The following is a 19,225-nucleotide window of genomic DNA, read 5'->3' on the forward strand; positions in this document are numbered from 1 at the left end:
TGTGTGCATATATATATACACACATACATACATGTGTAGGTATGCATATCATAGAAATGAAACCAGTACAATCTACGAGCTCAGCTTTGATGTTAACGCAGTAAAACAACACGGTTTTTTGAAACAGCTTTTGAATAAATATTGTTGCAGGCGTCACATAACAAGCGAACCTGAAACTGCTACGCACTGTAGCGTTGAGGCTCTGTGTAATTAGGTCAGTGTTATAGCTAAAGGGAGGAGGAGCCAGTTCCTAACGATGCAAAATACTGAACCTTTAAATTATAAAGTTTTCTCTGCAGGGTAACTGAGAGTTACCTCCAGCTGATGTTAAGGGTGATCTGTTCAATGCATAAGTTGCATTGAACATAAGACATACAGGGGTCTGTAGACGACAAAACAGTGATCTGCCACCATCTGCTTGCTTGGAGTAAGCTGTCTAAAAGTAACCCAGAAGTAGAAACCCCTGCCCAAGTGGAAGAAGGAGCATAGAGGGTAAACCTCCCCGAAACAGAGAGAGCAGTTAGCTGCAGCGAAGCCTCGGCTTTCAAGTTTTTACATTTTTGCATATGCATCAGATGCTCCCGGGAAGGGTGACACTCAGAAATGGAGTTGTAATTATTTGTTTTGGAAATTAAGTTATGTGTTAAAGAACACACGCGCCTCGGGACTTCTAGCTCTAACAGCTACTTAGGTTTCAGTAAACCAAGTGAAAAAATGAACCAAGTGAAACTGAGAAGAAAGCTTCTGACTCACATCCCCTCTCTCCTGACTGTAGTAAGAAATGTCTTGAAAGCAAAATGTACTATTTTGTGTTCTCAATAAACCCCCATAGAGTTTATGATAGAGCTATTTACCTCTGTCTGAATGCTAAGGAGGGGTCGGGGACAGGAAAACACACTATTTTTTGAGGCGTTTCAAAAATTTGGTTACAGTGCAGCTCAGAATGAAACTGCAGTAAAATAAACCAAAGTATAACCTGAGAGAGCATAATTGATACCTGGGTGACTAGGAAACTAATTTCGCAGGCTGGAGACCCAGAGAAAAATCCCCAAACTACCTGCAACACCTTTATCTCAAAATTCCTACCTTTGGGGCAAAAGTTGTGATTTTGACAGGGCAGGTTTTTTCAGCAAAGAGATTTTAACCAGCTCGCCAGCATGCTAAATCCACCTCTTCTCCTTCTCCACTTGACTTCCTCCAGTGTTTTGGGTTGCAATGCCAGAACAGCAGTAATCAATAGCCCAGAAAATTGTAGTATTACATGTCACTGTAATGACTCGAAGGCTAGTATCTGTGTTAGCTTCTTATCCGGCTGCGATGATGCCTACTGATTGGTAAAGAGGGGCACTTGCAACAAAGCTCCTCTGAAATTATCCTCCCAACGTGTTAGCGAGGCAGCTGGGAACCTTGTGATAACAAGCAAGTCAATCTTCACTTTCTCATTGTCTTCATTCAATTGACGAGCAGGTCTGTCACCTGCCCAGAGGACTTGGCAGAGGAGCTTTCCTGCATTTGGCTCTAGGAAAGGGGGTAAGAGAGGCTGGATTCTCCTGCTGTGTTGGGAAACTCTGCATCATCTGAGGGATTTTAAGTCCCATCTATTTATTCAGTGAGATGGAAAATATTGAAACATGATTGCATGGAAGTGACACTGAAATGTGAGTACATGTGATACACACAAGTATTGTGTTGACTGTAGCTTCTATTATTTTCCTGGCAGGTTTTGTAGATGCAGTAGGGTCTATGCTGAAGTTTCATCTCTGAATAAGATTTCCCCGTGTCTTTTTACCTTCTGAACTACTGTATTCCCTGGTTTCCAGTTCTGTAATATCCAAGAAGTGCTTTAAAGACTACTGCTAAGCTCCCAGAGCTTAGATAGCATATGCCTCTTGTGCACATGCTGCACAGCGTATGGCCGTGTGAAGCGAGCTGGAGCTATGTGAATGCATCTTGGCATTTTCTCTGGTGCCTGTAAGTGGGATGCTTGTCTTGGAAGAGTAGCTGGCTCCCGGTGGGCTGAAACAACGCACAATGCTGGGGATCAGCCCAGGGGCCCAGCTCCCACCCGAGACAGGCTGCAACAGGGCTCCAGCTCAGAGGGAGCAAAGAGGATGGGGTTCAGGGAGGCTGTTTTTCAAAAGAAGTGGTTTCTCTATGAGTGAAAGAGGGAACTTTATGGGACAACAAAAGCAGCTGGGGTTTGGCTGTATTGCCAAACCTATGTGAGCGTACAAAGAGCAACCAATATGCAGAGAAGGCTATTTAGGGGATTCTTGGTGGAGTAATGGTGTTTATTACTGTGGGCTCGTAGGGGGCAAAACCACCCTGCTAGTGAAATGAGCGTGTCCCTTTCAGGGGATTCTTTGTTCTTCCTCTGTTCTTGTTTCCCTTCGGTTTAATGGGTGATGAGGAGGCTTTTCTGATCGATTACTTAATGGGAAGACAGCTAGAAACCGGATTCCTTTGTTTTCTATACTGCTTTGAGAAGCTGGTTTTGGTGGTTGAACTGGTTAAATGGTAGAAGACCTGACAGTTGCTCTTCTCTGTCAAGTGCTTTCCAAAGGTTTGGGAAAGGAGCTTGGTGCGAATGAGGGGCTCTGTTGGCCCCTGATGATTTTCTGGAGGAGGTAGAGACGATCAGTGCAAATCCAGGCTGAGGCTCTGGTCTTCTTTTAGTAGCAGAGATGGGAGATGCGTTTGTTCTCCCTCTTCAGTCCTCCAAAGCGTGTGCGTTTTCCCATCCCCAACTCATGCCAAGTCTCTTCTGAAGCTTACAATGGATGCCTGTGGGCTGAGGACATGATGCAAAGTGTGATGTCACCAGGGCAACCTTCCTAGGGCTAGAATGAAATCCTGGTGAGATCAGATTAAATCATATGTCTTACTTTCAATAAAGCACGTTTTCTTTCCCCCAAGTTTGTCTCTGGAGATGACAATGAATTCCTTTGATACAAACAAACGGAGACGGAGCAACTCCTGCTAAACGCTTTCATAGGAGCTCTTTTTTCTTGTTTGTTTTGGTTTCAGTTGGGTATTTCTCTATGTGCAAGATTCCTTCCCATGTATGCTGCTCTCATGGTACACAGAGCTCTGCACTAGGCATGGTCACAGCATTTTAAAGCCTGGAACTGGTGTTTCTTCTCTTCAAGAGGGTGTTAACAGAAGGTTACAATTATACATACATTTTAATATGTAACTCTATTTTAAACAATTCACTCTTAATATGCCTGGCTTTTGTTTGTTGTAAAGTTATACGTTATATTTGGATTAATGATTCACTCAGCTGTATAGTAATTTTTCTGTATAGGTACAATGTCACTCCAGTCATCCTAGATTATTTTTTAACGTAATCTAATTTAAAAAAGAAAACGTCCTCCCTGTTTATAAAAATATTATTTGTTCCTGCCTTTCATACATATATTTGGAGGAGAGAAATGAGTGATACTGAATAATGACTAGCACTCAGTCTCTCTCACCACAAATTATGCACCTCTATTTGCAATTTATTCTAAAATGTTCACTGTTGTTGGGGTTTTTTAAAAGCTTTCTCTTTATGTATTCTTTCATCTTGCTGTGCAGATTCATGTTCATAACTCCCCTGAATCCATACACAGAAACACAAGTACCAGGGCTGGATTGTGGAATTTGGGCTCCTGTAAAGGCACAAGGGGCAGCCAGACACTTCTGTGGCTGCTGTGAGATTGGGTTTGGACTCATAAACTAGTGGGTGGAGGAAGACAAAGACCAGCTATCAAACTGTCCCAGCTTGACCTAGTTTCAATACCAACCTGTTCCTATATGGACAAAACAGAAATAGGGCGGAATTGTCCCTGTGCTGTCCTGGGATGGACAGCTGCCTGGCTCCTCTCTCCTGGGGTGCGTCCTTGAGGCACCATCTAGCTCAGTGAGGGCAAACGCATCATCTCGTCTATATATAACAAATATTTCTGTAGCATAAATGCAGTCACCTATCTGAGCAAGATACCTCTTATGATAAGTTTATTATGCAGCAATGTAGGAGAGGAATCTCTAGATGGAAACACTGGAAAATACTGCTCTTCCCATTGGAGAAAAACTCTTGTTCAGAATGCTCTGGATGCTGGCCTAGGGTAATGGCAGCAAGGACTGTGGGAGGTTATCCCACTTAACACATGCTATAATTGTTTCCTCGATGTTTAAGGAACACTATAAAGACAGTACTCTGTGTCACCGCAGAGGCAGCAAAGAAACGGGGATAAACCATCTCTGGTCGTAGTACCCCACCACTTTTGCTACTAGTGACAGTGATGTGGGAGAATGGCATTAAAATAGCTGAAGTATCCTGCTGAGGATGCAGAGGCAGGAGTCTGGGCCACAGAAGTAGCTTTTTGTTTGCCTGGTTAGGGAAGTGTATGCTGGTAATCCCGTAAGTTTTTCTTCCATGGGCTGTGGAAATACATGTTCCTTAATACACCGGCTCACTGGACATCCCTGTGTCAGATCATGGACAGATGAACCTGAATAGCTTCACATTGAAGTGTCTGCATTCATGGCTTCTCAATTCATGGTGTAACTGCTCCAGAGAAGCTATGAGCTAGGTGCCAGGCAGGGGAGCAGCACCAGGTGAAATCCCGTCTCCACTGAAATTGAGGGCAGCATTCCTCAGATAACGTCTCCCGCCAGCCCAGCCTCCCGCCTGCCCTCTCCTCCCAGAAGTAATGTTGTGAACTGTGAAATAAATCAGTTCTGCTTAATGGCATTCTCTGGTCAGCCGTAGATCTAATACCTGGAGAGCCAGGAACCCTGAATACAAATGTTTAATCTGTTAGGAAGAGCGAAATGCAGCGCTCTCTTTCCAGACAGTATAAAAGACTTTTTTTCCCAATGTCTTATGTTAATTCCCTATGTAAAATTTTTGCATAAGTGTTGACTAACATTAATACACACTTCATATATGGCTACTAATCAATTTTCTGTTCTAAGCAAGATAAATAATGCTTCCCAACTCTAGCCTTTCACAAGTTTGCAGGTCCAGCCTAATACTATGAAATGAGAAGGACAGTCTCTATTTTTACCCAGAAGTAATGTATAATATCCTGAAGTCCAAAGGCAAGTTAGCTGACGGCGTGGAAATGGTAGGGAATGCATTTCATTAATGATCACCACCAGCTCCAGAGTTAAGCAATTCCAGCGTGGAAAGACTCCAGGCAGCTCTGAAAACCAAAGGAGGAGTCTGTTAGCTAGGGAAATACACACATGAGAGTTTGTGTGACTGAAATGACCTTTCATGTGAGCACAGTGAGGTTAAGAGATGAGTGTGCAGGTTCTGAGTTGACTTAATCTTACATCTGCCCTTCTCTGCTGGGGAACACAAAGCCCTGTACGTAACATAACTTATGTACGTAACATAAGCCCTGGCCTGATACTCCCACAGCTCAAGCTAAAAAGTCAAGGTTTCACCCAATTTGTGACTCTCATATGAGGATGAGAGGCATGGTAAGACACTATTTAGAGTCCAAAAGCCAGGGAAAATGAGCCCGTATGGCTAAAGACCTGCAGTTTACAGACAGTAGAGCTGAATGCATGCGGGTGTGCTCAAGCAGAAGATATGTATATGGGGAAATATATCACAGAATTAATGGCTTCAAAGAGACCCAGGGCAGAGAGGTGGCTTCCACACAGCCACAGCAACATGGAGAGAAATGGTGAAGGATGTAGCTTCCTTGCGTGCTAAACTGGGACAGTTTCCTTCCATCCTGAGAATGTACAAAATATAGTTAAAGTTTCCTTTATCCAAAAGTAAAGAAAAAAAAAAAATTGGAAAGCAAACTAAGAGCTTTGTTCTTTTAGCATGTTAATATGTTCACTACATTGAGAATAAACCTTTCAGGATTGATTTTCACTGGGAAAATGGGTGCACCAGGTATGGCTGTGATGGAGTGGGAAGCCAGCGGCTCTAACCCAGCTCCTTCCCCTGTCAGGCTGGTTTGGTGACAGCAAAGTGGCACTTTGCATTTCTGAAAGCAAAGCCACTTATTTGAGGGGGTTGAATAAACAAGTTTACCTGCATCTGTGCCTTGAGTTCCTCCTCTAAGGCCCACACGTGTTCTTACACTACTTTTCGTAGCCCCAGCAGACAAAATGAACGGCAATTACACCTCAAAGGGGTTTCTTTCCTCTAGTGGATGCTCTGTTAGACGGCAGGCCCTAACAGCCTGACTCCTCTCTGTGTTACTCCAGTATTACACTTTAATATAATCACTTGGACCAGTGGTCTCAGGAGTTGGAGTAGTGTAACAGAAATATTTCATCGCTGAATATGAAATTCCTTTGAACTCCCTTATGCTGCAGTCAGCTAAGTTGTTACCTTCAAACAAGCGTATTTTCCAGTCCGGCTGGTTCCATTTTTTGAAGACATCCAAAAATCCCCTGAATTTTTTTGCTTTTAGACATGTTTATTGAAATCGAGAATGTGTCAAAATTATCTTCTGAGGTGGGAACCCTGAAGTATTCATTTCCTGAAAAGTTCAGCTTTGCTAATCACAATCAGATGCTAGCCAAGGTAACAGGTCCTCCCTGGGTTCCTAACAGCCTTCTCAGAAATCTAACTTCCCATCTCTTATGATAATATTATCTTGATAATGACTTTGAGTCATTTTCGTGGTTATTTACATGGTGTCTACTTGCTTTCCTCCTGCCTTTAAGGGCCTTGTCCAAAGTCAAGTAAGAGATTTTCTACCGCCTTCAAAAAAAGGAAGATAAGGCACTTGAAAAGATCATTCATTTGGGGAAAATATGTTCTCTCTGCAAGTACTTACATGCTGCTGGGCTTGCATCTTTGCTAAAGGGATTACAGGCTCTATAGTGCATGTGTGAGTCATGCTGGTGAATCAGAGTTTTCCCTGGTTTTCAAACTGTGGTTTTCTTTGTAATAAAGCATACATTGTATTTTCACTGCCAAAGCTCTACCATCACATCCCTTTCACAGATGTACATACTGGAGGGAGAAGCTATCCATGGGTTTAAGTATCTCATGCAAATAAAAGGGACAGAAAAGGGGCAATACTGGAATGATACACTTGGGGTGTTTTTTTGTTTTCGGATTAGATCTTTTTAAAGGTGCAACGTGAGTTTCTTGCAGTAGTTTCAAAATACAGGAACAGTTAAGCTGCTTGTTATTTTGGGCAGGAGTGAGGCATCTCTATCAACTAAGTTACCTTCTGTAAATCTAACCTTTATGGGGAAAAAATGCACTCATTTTTCCAGGGAGTAACTCACTGCTAGTCTGTGATGGATGTTGAGTTAAACAAAACGCCTATGATATACTGCATGGTGCTAATTATCTGGTATTTTGCTGTTCTGCCTTCATCCTTCTCTCTACAATATTAATCCTCTAGGCATTTCTGTTGTGGAAATAGTCTTGAAACCATAAAAAACAAATGCCATTTAGGATGTTGGGCTCAGGTCCCTGGTTAGTGTAAATCAGCCCTGACAGGAATGTGTTTATATTACTATCTATCACCTGGAAATCTAGCCTGTTACCATCTTCTTTGTCCTTTCACAAGATTATTTGGGACTTGCTCCCAGAGGAAGTGTGAAGCTCCCCACCACACATTTCCTATGATAGTTGTGTGTCCATCCATGTTTTCACCCCCGCCCCAACAACAACTCATGAGTTGATGGGAGATGAACTAGATATACCTCTGGGTCCTTTCATTGATAGACATGGTGATACATCAAGTTGTTTGCAACACAAAATGAGTTCATACCAGATTTAAAATATATATATATATCCAATCGCCTTAATCATTAGCAAGAAAAAAGAGAACAGAAATAGAGGAGAGAAAGATCTGAAAAGATTTTGGAACAACAGTTTTTAGGGTGTTTGATTTACTATTCAAGTGTGCACAGCTGCTGCTCGGGGGTGGGGGGAAAGGCACCATGCCAAGAAGAAGAGACAAGGGTAGAACAGCAACAAGAGCAGAGAAGATTGTTTGCAGACTGGCCTGTTAAACGGGCTTGGAAAAAGGTCCCCTTATTGCTCCCTCCATAAAAAAGTTGCCTGCTTCAGCGTCCCACCAGCTCACAGATATGCCACTTAAGCATCACTGATGCCATGAACTGCTGGCAGCACCGGAATCCACCCTTCATTCCTCCAGCCCAGTTTTCCTAAGAGGCAACGTTAGCTGCATTACAAGCTCCCTTATTAGCAGCATCTCTCCTGCACGCTCCCTCTCACATCTTTCCAACAATCAGCTCGAGCAGGAGATATATAATTACTCATTCCAGTGACATGGCAGCAGTCAGCACGGCCTGTCCACAGCAATCACGGCTCACGGGGGGCAGCAGCGCAGTGATGCGGGAAGGCAGAAAGCTTCGGTACGTGACACCTGATGGGAACAGTCCAGGTGCGGCTCAGAAGCGCTTGCCAAAGCGGATCACAGCAGCCGCTTCCTTACTTTTCAACAAGGTGAAGGATGCCTCCCTTTGGACCCAGAGATTTGTCATCATCCAAGCGCTGCTATACTTGTACAGACGCAGATTGACTCGGTCTTAATAGCATTGATCGGCTCGCTCAGGTGACAGTCCTATGACACAGCCGTTCATTCCGCTGCTCCCACCGCTGGGCAGCTAACGTTTTTCTCTGCTTCCTTTGCTGCTGTTTTTGTTGCTCCAGGCTCCTTGGCTTTGCTCGTGTTTTGCACTGCTGGAAGGTTTCGGCGATGCAACGCTCTTGCTCTGAGATACAAGGGCAGGGGCTGATCCGTGGGTGGTGGGACCAGGTGACTTTCCCTTGGTGAAGGAGAGTTTGACCCAGATTTTCATGTGTTCCACACTGATCAGGGCTTGGGGAGGGAGAGGAACTGGGTTTGTGTTACTGGTTTGGATTACTTTGTTTATGAGAATCTCGCTTTTGGTGATTAATGCCTGCACATTATACAAGAGTGGCTTCAAATTTCTCTTTGAAGAATGGCTCTAGAAATACTGCCAGATGATATTTCTTCCCAGGCAAATTATTCCTTTTCAATGGAAAATGGGAATGCTTTGTCAGTTGCAAAAGACCCTAATATGGTACAACTTACTTTCTTATTTACAAACACAGCCTCTTTATTCCGGTAAGAGGTGAATACACTGTTCAAACATTGGACTGTTCAAACTTACCATAAACTAAGCTGGGACTGCCTTCCCAAGTGGCCAGTTCAAATGATTTGCCAAAGCAGCTATTGAATTCCACAACGAGGGCTCTGGACACAACATCTGCTTTTGCCTAGGCTCTGCTAGTCACAGCTTTCTGATCTCCTTGGGATCAGGCTTTGGATGAGCTGGAACTACTTCAGTCCAATGTAACAAATTACCTTTTTTTTTTTTTTATCCCCCTGTGGTTTAGTGACAATTTCTCTTACCTTTTAGGAAATATAAAGTTTTAAGGAGACATTTATTTAATTCCTATTCCTACCGGATTTTTGAGATTTGATTTATCATGCTCAGTGGTCATGACAAACACACTCTAGCCAAGTGCGAGAAGAATTATTTGAATGCAGATTGACATGAAGAAAAATTTTCAGAGGAGCTTATGTGACTAAGGTGTACAAATCTCATTGACTTTGAAGTTTTTACTTAATATCTTTCTAATGATCTTAAGAGTCCAGTTGTCTGGTTTACTAATTATGAATCCAATTTTCAAAAGCGTCTGTCAGACTTGTGCAAATGGGACTTAAATTCTTAAGTCACTAAAGAACTGCAGCTTTGTATGTTAGTGGGAGCCTTAGCTTTCATTGAACTTAAAAATAAATCAAGGTGATTAACAGACAGGTAAACCGAGGAACTGTGTGTTAGGACCTTGATTTCATCCAGCTGTCTGCTCAGGCGGTGTTGGTGACCAGCAAGGTGGAGTCTATGAGCACACAATGCAAAACAAGTGACCTGTCGTACATCCTACTGCCATCCAAACCACTCTGCTATAGTCTCATTTAATTCTTTCTCATGATTTGTTTGTCTAATTTGCTGTGTAAACCCTATTTCTTGCCTATGATAATATTACCATGTTGAAATTCTGCTATGGACCTTGTTCAGAACCCTAAGCTTTTCTTTATCGTAGTGCTAATGGCCCTGGAAGATGCTCTGAAGCTTTTTGTTCTATTCAGTTTCAAAAGGCCCGTGTAACAGGGTTTTTGCCTCACTTCCTTTTGAAGACCGTTGCTCAGCGTAGTATCAGTTACCACTTGGAAATTTTACAGGTTTTCATTCAGAATATTTTTTACTTAATTTCATTCTCTGTCTTGGTGATTCCCTTTTCTCCAAAGTCGTGCAAATTAAAATTCCACTTTGTCATTTGCTGAGTATAGCAGTGCCAATGATTAAATAGGTCCTTGGAATCAAATCAGATCTCTTAAGACCTTTACCCACTAACATTGTTCCTGCAGAGATCCCTCAGATTTGTTGAGATACTCATACCAATGCTAGACTAGATGGAGTTATTAGCTGACACCTTTGCCCATGGCAAAATATCCCTACAGCCCCAAATTTCTTCCTACTAACAGTTTGGGGGAATTTACGTTCCCCTTTTAAAAAAATTATGTGTACGTGCATCTGCCTTGCAATCGGTTTGTGGTCTTTTGGCTGTTTATCCTTTACAATAGAGCAATTTGGTTGGTCTGACTGATCTATTGATTTTAAACAACTGACGTGACAATAAAGGGCAAGCCTTTTTGGTGGTGTTTTTTATTTTATTTGGAATTTACAAAGGAAGAGTCGTCTTAATACAAATTGTGGGTTTGTAAGCTCATTTTCCTTCCCTTTCCAGTGTGACACGTTTTTTTCCAATTTGTGTAAACAGTACACCCGACTGATGGTGAGTTTTGGTACACATTTTAGTGTTTCAATCAAAAGCATAGGCTGCTGTTCGTTACTTTAGGGATATAATCCTGGATATCCTCCTCCCCCTCAACACAGATAGGTTCCTGATGTTTACACATACGATTTGCTAGTGTCACTATTGGCTTCCTCAGAAGTTACGCAGCTTCCTTTTTTATATGCTTACAGGTGATTACAGACAACAGTATCCTCTTTGCAAATTCACTGAATTCTGGGAAATGAACTGATCACCAGTATAGGCTTCTCCTTTCTGTAGAACTGATATCAGATTCATCAGAACAATCCAAACACTGATTAAGACAACGTATTAGTTGATTTTGGTTGAGTCATCTTTTGTTTTTATCCTTTTCCTATCCGGTGTCTCAAACTCGTAATTACTTTTGAATGTCGCACATGGTACCACAACGGAAACACTTTAAAATAACACATGAGCAATTATTTGCTTATTTATTCCTATATGTCACATTAAAACGTTACCTTATTTTCCATTTGTAGTAAAGCTGAAGGGAAAGAAAAGTAAGGGAAATGGTCCAAACTCATTTTCTGCAAGGATTTCTGAAAAGAAATTGTGGCAAATTACTTGAAATATGCCTATTTTCCAAAGAAAGGCACAAGTGCATTCTATGAGGTAGGGAGGATTTTGAAGACAGCAACGTGTATGCCGTATTAGGGCTGAAATATCCTTTCAACTCTGATTTCTAACTGGTTTAGCAATTCTTTGTTTTGCAAAGCTTACCTCCTTGATCTTCGTGTTCAAAGCTTTTCTGCAGAGACTCTTGTTTCTGCAGGCTTTGGAGCAGCCCCATAGTCACCCAGTTCTTTGTCAAGCATGGTGGAAATGCTTGGACTAAACTGGCTTACTGGTTCACTGCAAAGTGGAAAAGTAGTGTTGAAATCTAGGTATCTCCTTGCAAGGTCTTGGATGTAGCTGCAGCTTAAAAATGAAGAAAATGCCCATCAGTCTTGCAAGTTATTGAATTTTTTAACCACAGTCATGCAGATCCATACTGGGAGCTACAAGAAGCCCCAACCAGTGCAATCTGCACTGGATTCAGGTGAACTTCCCAAACAAGCCTAGTCCCAAGGGATCACCTTCTAAGGGCCAACTCTCAACATGGTTTTTAACTACTCAGACTGAGTGAGCAAGTGTGTCGAGCTTCCCCTGGGACAGCCGTGAAGCATACCCCAGCGGTGTACAGGGGCAGGCAAACTTGCAGTAGGCTGCCTTGACATGTTTCAACGCATTTCAGCTCCCCAACAGCCCTGGTTTTAGGGAACATGATGCTATTAAAGACAGTTTAACAGCACAGAAGTAAACCCTACGTTAAACCAGCTAGCAGCCTCGTACACCTACTTCATCGCAACTCAGCTGCACAACATTCCCTATATACTGGGCATCATTCTCTGTGTAGGAAAACCCTTCCCATAAATGCTGTTAATCTCATTCTAACCATACTTTTGCAAATACAATGACACGGTCAATGGTCCCACTGAGACAACATTTCCCAATAATGAGGGAAATGGTATTTACAGGAAGGACTTAAATATTTCTTTTGTACTGGAGCATGCATTTTTGCATGTAGTGTATGAACCCCCTAATACAGCTATGACTAACGTACCCATCTAATTAAATTTTTACAGCATTCCAGTCTGTCAGTGTCAAATGTTTGCCTCCAGTTACCCTCCTCATAACACTGTCAAATAAACTTCTGGTTTTTATATTTAGTGTCTGCCTCCCTCCTTCCACACCATGTGAAATCAAGGCAGCACCATCATCTTCACGAAGACAGGAAAACTGCCTCCTGCCCCAGCAGTGACCCCCTAAGCTTTTAACTTGCCATTTCAGATCTGCTATTTTGCAGGGGGATCCTGTGCACGGTTATTCAATGCAAGGATTAGAAGAACTTGGAGTTAGAAGATGATATGCACATGCAAATAAAAGGAAGAAAACCATATATAAAATTTCATTTATTTCATTAGCAATTTTCCCTGCAGAAAAGTAAGGCTTTCCAACTAACCAGATAGCTGCCTGGAAACAAATCAGGGAAAGATAAAACAGGAAAACAACAAACTTAAGGCTAGTAGCTGTTAGGACATCAAAGCCAGGTGAAAAGGTCTGTAAGGCACCTCTAGGTTATATCCCTCTAAATAACAAAAAGGTTTATGTTTGGGCATGAAGTAGGATTACTCCCCCAAATCGGGCATCACCAGGAAAATAAAGACATTGTTTAGTTGGTCTGTTTAATCTTGCCTTTACAACACAGGCAGGTCATCATGCAATCTCCCTGAATCCCTAGGTAAGCACTAAGTTGTGGCCTTTAATTAGTCTGCAAGTTATAGTTTAAATGCAGTGGCCTGACATCTCAATTAGGTATGCAAGATAGATCCCAATAAATGATTTCTCAAGTCTAATATTCTACAGTGAAGCCTTCTGGAGCACCGACACAATGGGTATTCTTCTCACCTTGCAGCAGATGCAAACAGGGGTATTCAAAGTGCTGTGTTGTAAAGGAGCACTGCATGCTGCTTTAATCCCTTCATTTAAATGATTGTTATTTGAACAGGTTCTAGAAAATAACCTTTCATTAATATCCTTAGGAGTAGACTGGGGCAAAGACCATTAGCTGCCTAGTAGCTGGAGGTATGGTTGAATCTACATGACAATAAAACCTTGTTTTGGGGAGTTTATCAATTAACTGTGAATGAGCATTTCAGGTTTAAAAGTTTCTCCAGCCCTCTTGCTCATGGGGAATATCACAGACCAGGGTTTGCTGCAAACTGGAGCTCTGCACCTCAGGGTTTGTGTTGTGTTTTTAGAGAATTTGGGACGTTTCTTTTTCTTGAAAATTGTTGAGCCTTTGCCACTTTAAAAAAGCCACCAAGTAATGTCAAAGGCATTTGTAAGTATGGGAGTTTTCATAGAAGAAACTGGGCAAAATATAATCCAAGAAATTAATACAACCAAGTCGGCTTGTTCTGAGGAGGCTGGAGTCTTTTTTCACTTGGGCAACCAAACAAAGCTTAGGTTATGTCAGAAGAGATTAAGAGGCAGTAATTCTAATTTCCTTAGAAAATCCTAAATTCAAGGTGCTGAGTAATCCTGAATTTGGTGCTTCGGTTGCCAGATAAAGCGTCTGCAAATTGCTCTGTGCCCAGGAATGGGAGTCTTACAGGGGAGGACAGTTGGCAGGGGACTGCCTGAGAGGTCTTAGAGGAACTGCCAAGGGAAGGCATGGAATTTTTGGAGTTAGGGGTCTTCCTCTGGACCTAGCAGAGAGCTTTCCTTTTGTAAAAATTCGTGGTCTCGGATCTTCCATGGACATTCGACCCCTGAATCCTTCCCCCAGCAGTGGAGAAAGGAGAGCTCTTCCCTGCCCGTAATGGGGCTGGAGGGAAGGTGGGAGCAGCCTGGGAGAGGCAGAGTGCTGAGAGCAAGGCGTTCCTCCTGTCCCCTGCCTGAAGGCATTCAAACCACATCTCTTACCTCACCATGCTGAGCTCCCTCCCCGTGCGACTGTAGGACTCGAGTCATTTGCTGCCCTCCCCATGGAAAGTGCTCCCCTGCCACAGACTGCTGCCGCCTGCGGAGAGGAGGGAACCTGTGCCAGGACCCCAGCAGATTTTAGGTTGCTCCAACATAAGGAGGGGGAAGCACAGCAGATCTAAAATAGTGCCTGAAAAACCCAAATGCTATCTAAATTTCACATTTGGTGATTAAGTCCTTTAGAAAGAGTACCCGAATTGTCATGTCAGTGGGTAAGCAGTAAGCTGGTTCAAACAAACAAGTGCTTTTCAGCAGGGGCTTACTCATAAAAATTTTCATATCTCATTAACCAGTTGATTCTGCAAACCTCCCCCATCCGTTAATTTTTTTCCCCATCTCTTTCCCTTGGCATGCTTCCTATTTCTCACAGCAGCAGCTGCGCACAGTTGAATAGTAAATCAAACACCCTAAAAACTGTTGTTTTAATACAATGTCTAAGATTTCCTAATTCCCTTTTCCCCCCTTATTTTTCTTGATAACCATTCTGGCTCATCTTTGGTAGTAAAATAACTAAATCTGGTAGCGAAAGCCTGACCTGTATTTTTATTTTTTGTAGAAATTAGTGGGTAGGTTAGTAAGTGAAAAGCAAGTAATCCACAAGCAGTTTAGATAAGTGGGTATTACAGGCTTGTGTTGTTAAGTGGTATTAAATACATTTTTTAAATTACATTTCAGTAGCAAATGACTTTTCTCATCAGACTCTCTTGTGGAGAGCTATTTCTTTCTTCATCGTGGTTATAAGTCTTTGGAGAAATCAGTGTATGCATCCCCCGCAGCCTTCATTTCATCCTCTCCCTGGGCCGTGCCATCTGGCAGCAGCATCTTTATCTAAATCTTCAGGTGCCTTTGTTGGCCTGAAAAACCTTCTGAAAGCAGGTTGAGTTCACCACGTCTTAAGAGACATCCTCTCTAGGACGAAAGCACCTTCATGGGTTCCCAAAGGTGCTGGGAGGCTTCCCAGCCCACGGTGCAGCATCAGAGGTGGCTTCCTGGCTCGAGAAAGGGTGAATGAATCCCCACCGGCAAGGCTGCAGCTCTTTGAAGCGGATAGTTTGCAGTAATCAAGAGCTCAATCTGCTGAAGAAGTTACTGAACTTATGTTATCTCCGTACGAGTTGGCTCGTCTAGTGTGGGATGTGCAACTTCTGGGTTAGTGTTCACATCTCCGCTTGCACACAGCGCTAGGGGTTTTTCTGTTTTGTTTTTCATCTGGGCTGTGCAGTAGAACCAGCCAATGGTAAATCCATCCCAGTGAAATGCCGGCTGGTATGAGTTAGGAGGAAGACTGTTTCGATTACGCTTGCGACGTGCAAATTGCAGATGCAGTGCCAGTGACACTAGCACAGTGAAACTGCACATGGGGGGAAATGTCCCCCCCTTCAAGAACAGCTTTTGTGTTCCCTTCTTCTGTGAGACAGGGACTGTGAACACTGCTGAAGGCAGAGCATGGGTGGGGTGTACACGCAGCAGTCGCATCACGTTCTGCAAGCAGATTTTTCTAATAAGCCTCCAAGAGCAGCAGCAGAATCTCCACGTTGCTGTCAGTGCGGCCGGGTGAATAACACCTCCGATGTGACACCATCGCTGACAAAAGCCAGGAAATTCAAAGATAAGGGCAAGGCCACATCCTTGACCCCAGCCATTCTAAGAAAAGAAAAAAAAAAAAAAAAACAAAACAAAACTTGATGACAAGACTGAGAGAGGAAACGCCAGCCTTACTAGTGGGTCCTCAGATTCTGGTGGCGCTCCCAAGGGATGGACAGGGAGGAGACGGCCGTGGGGAGCACGGCGCTGCTGCCGATGGGTGCTTGCTCGCTCCTGTAGGATGGCTCTGGTGGGGATAGAAGGAGGTCCCCAGTACCCACTGGAAGCCAAAATCTTCTGAATAGATGTTTTGAGTCCACGCTGCAATTCTGTAGCCCCTGGCTGAAGCTGGGGAGCCTTATGGGGAGCTGGAGAGGCTCTGGGAACCTAGAGATGTGGAAGTGTAACGTAATCCCCGGGCTGCCCACTTCTCGCTTTTCATAGAACGGCATCTGGGGAAATCACTGCAACTTCTACCTCTCTTTATGCTCCTGCTCCCTTCTTGTGGGTCATTATGCTTTTTGTGGCTTTTGGTCTTTTGAAGTGAAGTTTGTTATACAGTCTTGGTGAGTGCTTTGTGGCTTGTGGCAGCGTGTAGGCGCAGAAAAAGGACAGGGCTGTGCCGAAGGCAGTTTGGTCTCTGTTGGTAGAACCGGCTGTTAAAATCAAAGCCAGTTTCCTAAACCATCTTCAAAAACCACTCCAGCAAGCTCTGCTCCCTGCTGCTCGGTGCCCCTGTCTTCTCAAAGCCACACCACCCATGCTTGTTTTGGCAGATTGCGCACTTTCCTCCTCCTTTGCCTACTGAAGTCGTCACTCCAAAGCCGCCTCCCATGGTCCCATGCCTTGCACCGGTTTCTGCTGGTCTGGCAGCATGGCCAGCAAAGGAATGGGCTTGGGAAAGGTCTGCAGACCTTACTGGGCTCAATATCTATTATGTGGGATGGGACTGACTGAGTGACCCTGAGGTACGTATGTTAACAGCGTACAGTGCTGCAGCCGACATTAATGATTTGTGGACAAGCCGTAGTATTTCAACTAACCAGATTAATACCTCATCTGGTACACAAACTCTGTGTAGCCGTACAAGCTGCACGCTGTCCCCAGAAGACCATAACAACTGCTCTAGAGCCATTACCGTCTAACTAGCAAATAAATATCTGGGCACGCAGGCTCATTTGAAAACGTGGATTATTTCCTGAGAGGCTGCAACGGCTCCTCTAGGTAGAGGCTAGCTCAGGGCGCTCTCTGTAAAGCAGATTTTTGACCTGGTGGACCTTGGCTCGCAGGCAGATGTGTGTGCCTGGGCAGCGAGCTGGCGGGCTGGGCTTCGCTGGGAGGACAGCAAGCCCCAGGCAGGGAGCAACGTCTTGTTTCATCAAGTAATGTGTCTTCCCACCCTGCCCCTCACTTTTTTTCCATTTCTTTTCAGAGGAGACAAAGGTACTTGTCCAAGCGAGGACCTCAACGACATGAGTATTTCAAAAGCTTTAAAAAATGCTTTAGAGTTTAAAATTGGAGTTTGTCAAATGAAGCTTTAAGAAATACCCTACCGGGGCTCCTTTTCCAGGGATGTTAAATTTTGCTTTTGCATTTAAGGGTTGTGTTTTAGCAGACAACTAACTTCTCCTTCCCCCCACTCAGGGCACCTCCACGTTGGCCCTGAAAGGCTTTTTCCTCTGCGCTCTGACTTTTTTCAGTCGAGTTACTCCGAAGCACATTTCCAAGGCTGAGGGAAAAGTTCCGGAAATAGGTTAAGCATTACACTCCCATTAAAAAGATTGATTTGGTATTGAAGTTAGGGAACCAGATAAGCTCAGAGGAATACGAGCAAGATACGGAGCTCTGCCTGCCTTTGCAGCCAGCTCCCTCTGTTAGGGCTCTGGTGACTCGTACCCTAATCCCCGCAGACCGGCTGATGGCCACACTGACATCCAATGGCTTCAGTCCACGGCCCTGGGAGGTGTCCGTACTGTAGCGTTCTGCACCAAACCAGACTCCTTTCTGCTGAAATACCCCTTTAAGCCAAGGTCAGAGCCCCTGACAAATGGCTAAGCACTGTCCTTGTCTCTCTCTGTCCCTGGGGAAGGCATCTTCATGCCAAAAGCGCCGAAGAAAAATGTAACCCCAAAACCTGAAGGTGGGTTTGTTGGGACAGGTGATATTCAGAGACGGTGAATATTGTGCAGAGTCAGCACACATTGGGTTTGTGACTCTGAAAATCAAGGCACTCGATTTGTGTCACTAAACACTGAGATTTAGGACTTTGCTTCCAAAAGAGGTTTCAAAGATACCCAGAAAAGCACGAGCCAATTTCAGGTGATGTTAACTCCTAACTGCTCTGCTGTGGTTTTGAAAATCTTTCCCACTCTCGCCAAATTTAAAAAAACATTTTCTTCGAGTGCTGTCAAGCTACAGCTCCTCAGCAATGCCAAAATTCACTTGAAAGAATGTATTTAAAAACAAATACACTCAAAGATTATGCACGGATTCATATGCATGGATTCAAAGACATTGTCTCATAGACAACAACTGCAGCATATTGAATCTCATATTGTGGGATCATTTCACAGTGCTTTACTGTAGGTTTTAGTCCTATCTCTTTGCATCTTTATCAGAAGCCCATATATGTCACCATTCATCTCTCTCCTTGAAACGACAGAATTACAGAATTTGCTTGCTGAAAAGTGTTGAGGTAAACATGTTGTCCCCCCCCCGCCAAGTGATCCCTCTGGCTCTAGGAGAAGGGACCTGTGTGGGGATCTGCCCTTTGAGGAGGATGAAGGGTGCAGCTGGAGTTCAGAAGCATTTGGATTTGGGCTTTATCTTGTTCTTTCCGGGCCTGTGAAGGCACAAGTAATCTGGCAAATTAATCTGCCATGGAGGGGCATGCTTTGCCACAGACACCAGGCACCCAATTGTGCTCAGGTTGTTTTTAATTATGAGAACTTACACTCTGCAGAGAAGGGGAAATGGGGGGAGGAGAGCTTTGAGCAGGGACGAGCACCAACTCCCACCAAAAAATGAAAGTCTTTGCAAACATCCCCTTCGTCCCCACATGGAAAGGGTTCTTGGGGAGATTTTTTAAAAATCAACAGCAAGAGTCTCTTCTCCCCAGCAGTGTTTGTTGATGATGACAGAGCCCCTCTTTCCCTTCCCCCCTTGCTATCAGCTGGCTAATCTGCCTGCACATTCTGACACACAGCTGCGAGAGATGAAAACTGTACTGTTGATAGATGAAAC

General features: G+C 43.7%; 1 long non-coding RNA gene across 2 annotated transcripts in view; it reads right to left on the reverse strand.

Annotated features, from left to right (window-relative positions):
- The window catches only part of LOC308073059, an 85,425-nt gene that overhangs the window by 48,209 nt on the left and 17,991 nt on the right, over nt 1-19,225 (reverse strand). The window contains exon 3 of one of the 2 annotated variants that reach the window (XR_013931874.1): nt 1-16,042. This exon is cut by the window's left edge and continues 48,209 nt beyond it. This is a non-coding gene — a long non-coding RNA (uncharacterized lncRNA). The other variant, XR_013931875.1, reaches the window with a different exon arrangement.

Source organism: Falco punctatus, assembly GCF_963210335.1.
Source record: "Falco punctatus genome assembly, chromosome: 14".
Lineage (NCBI taxonomy): Eukaryota > Metazoa > Chordata > Aves > Falconiformes > Falconidae > Falco > Falco punctatus.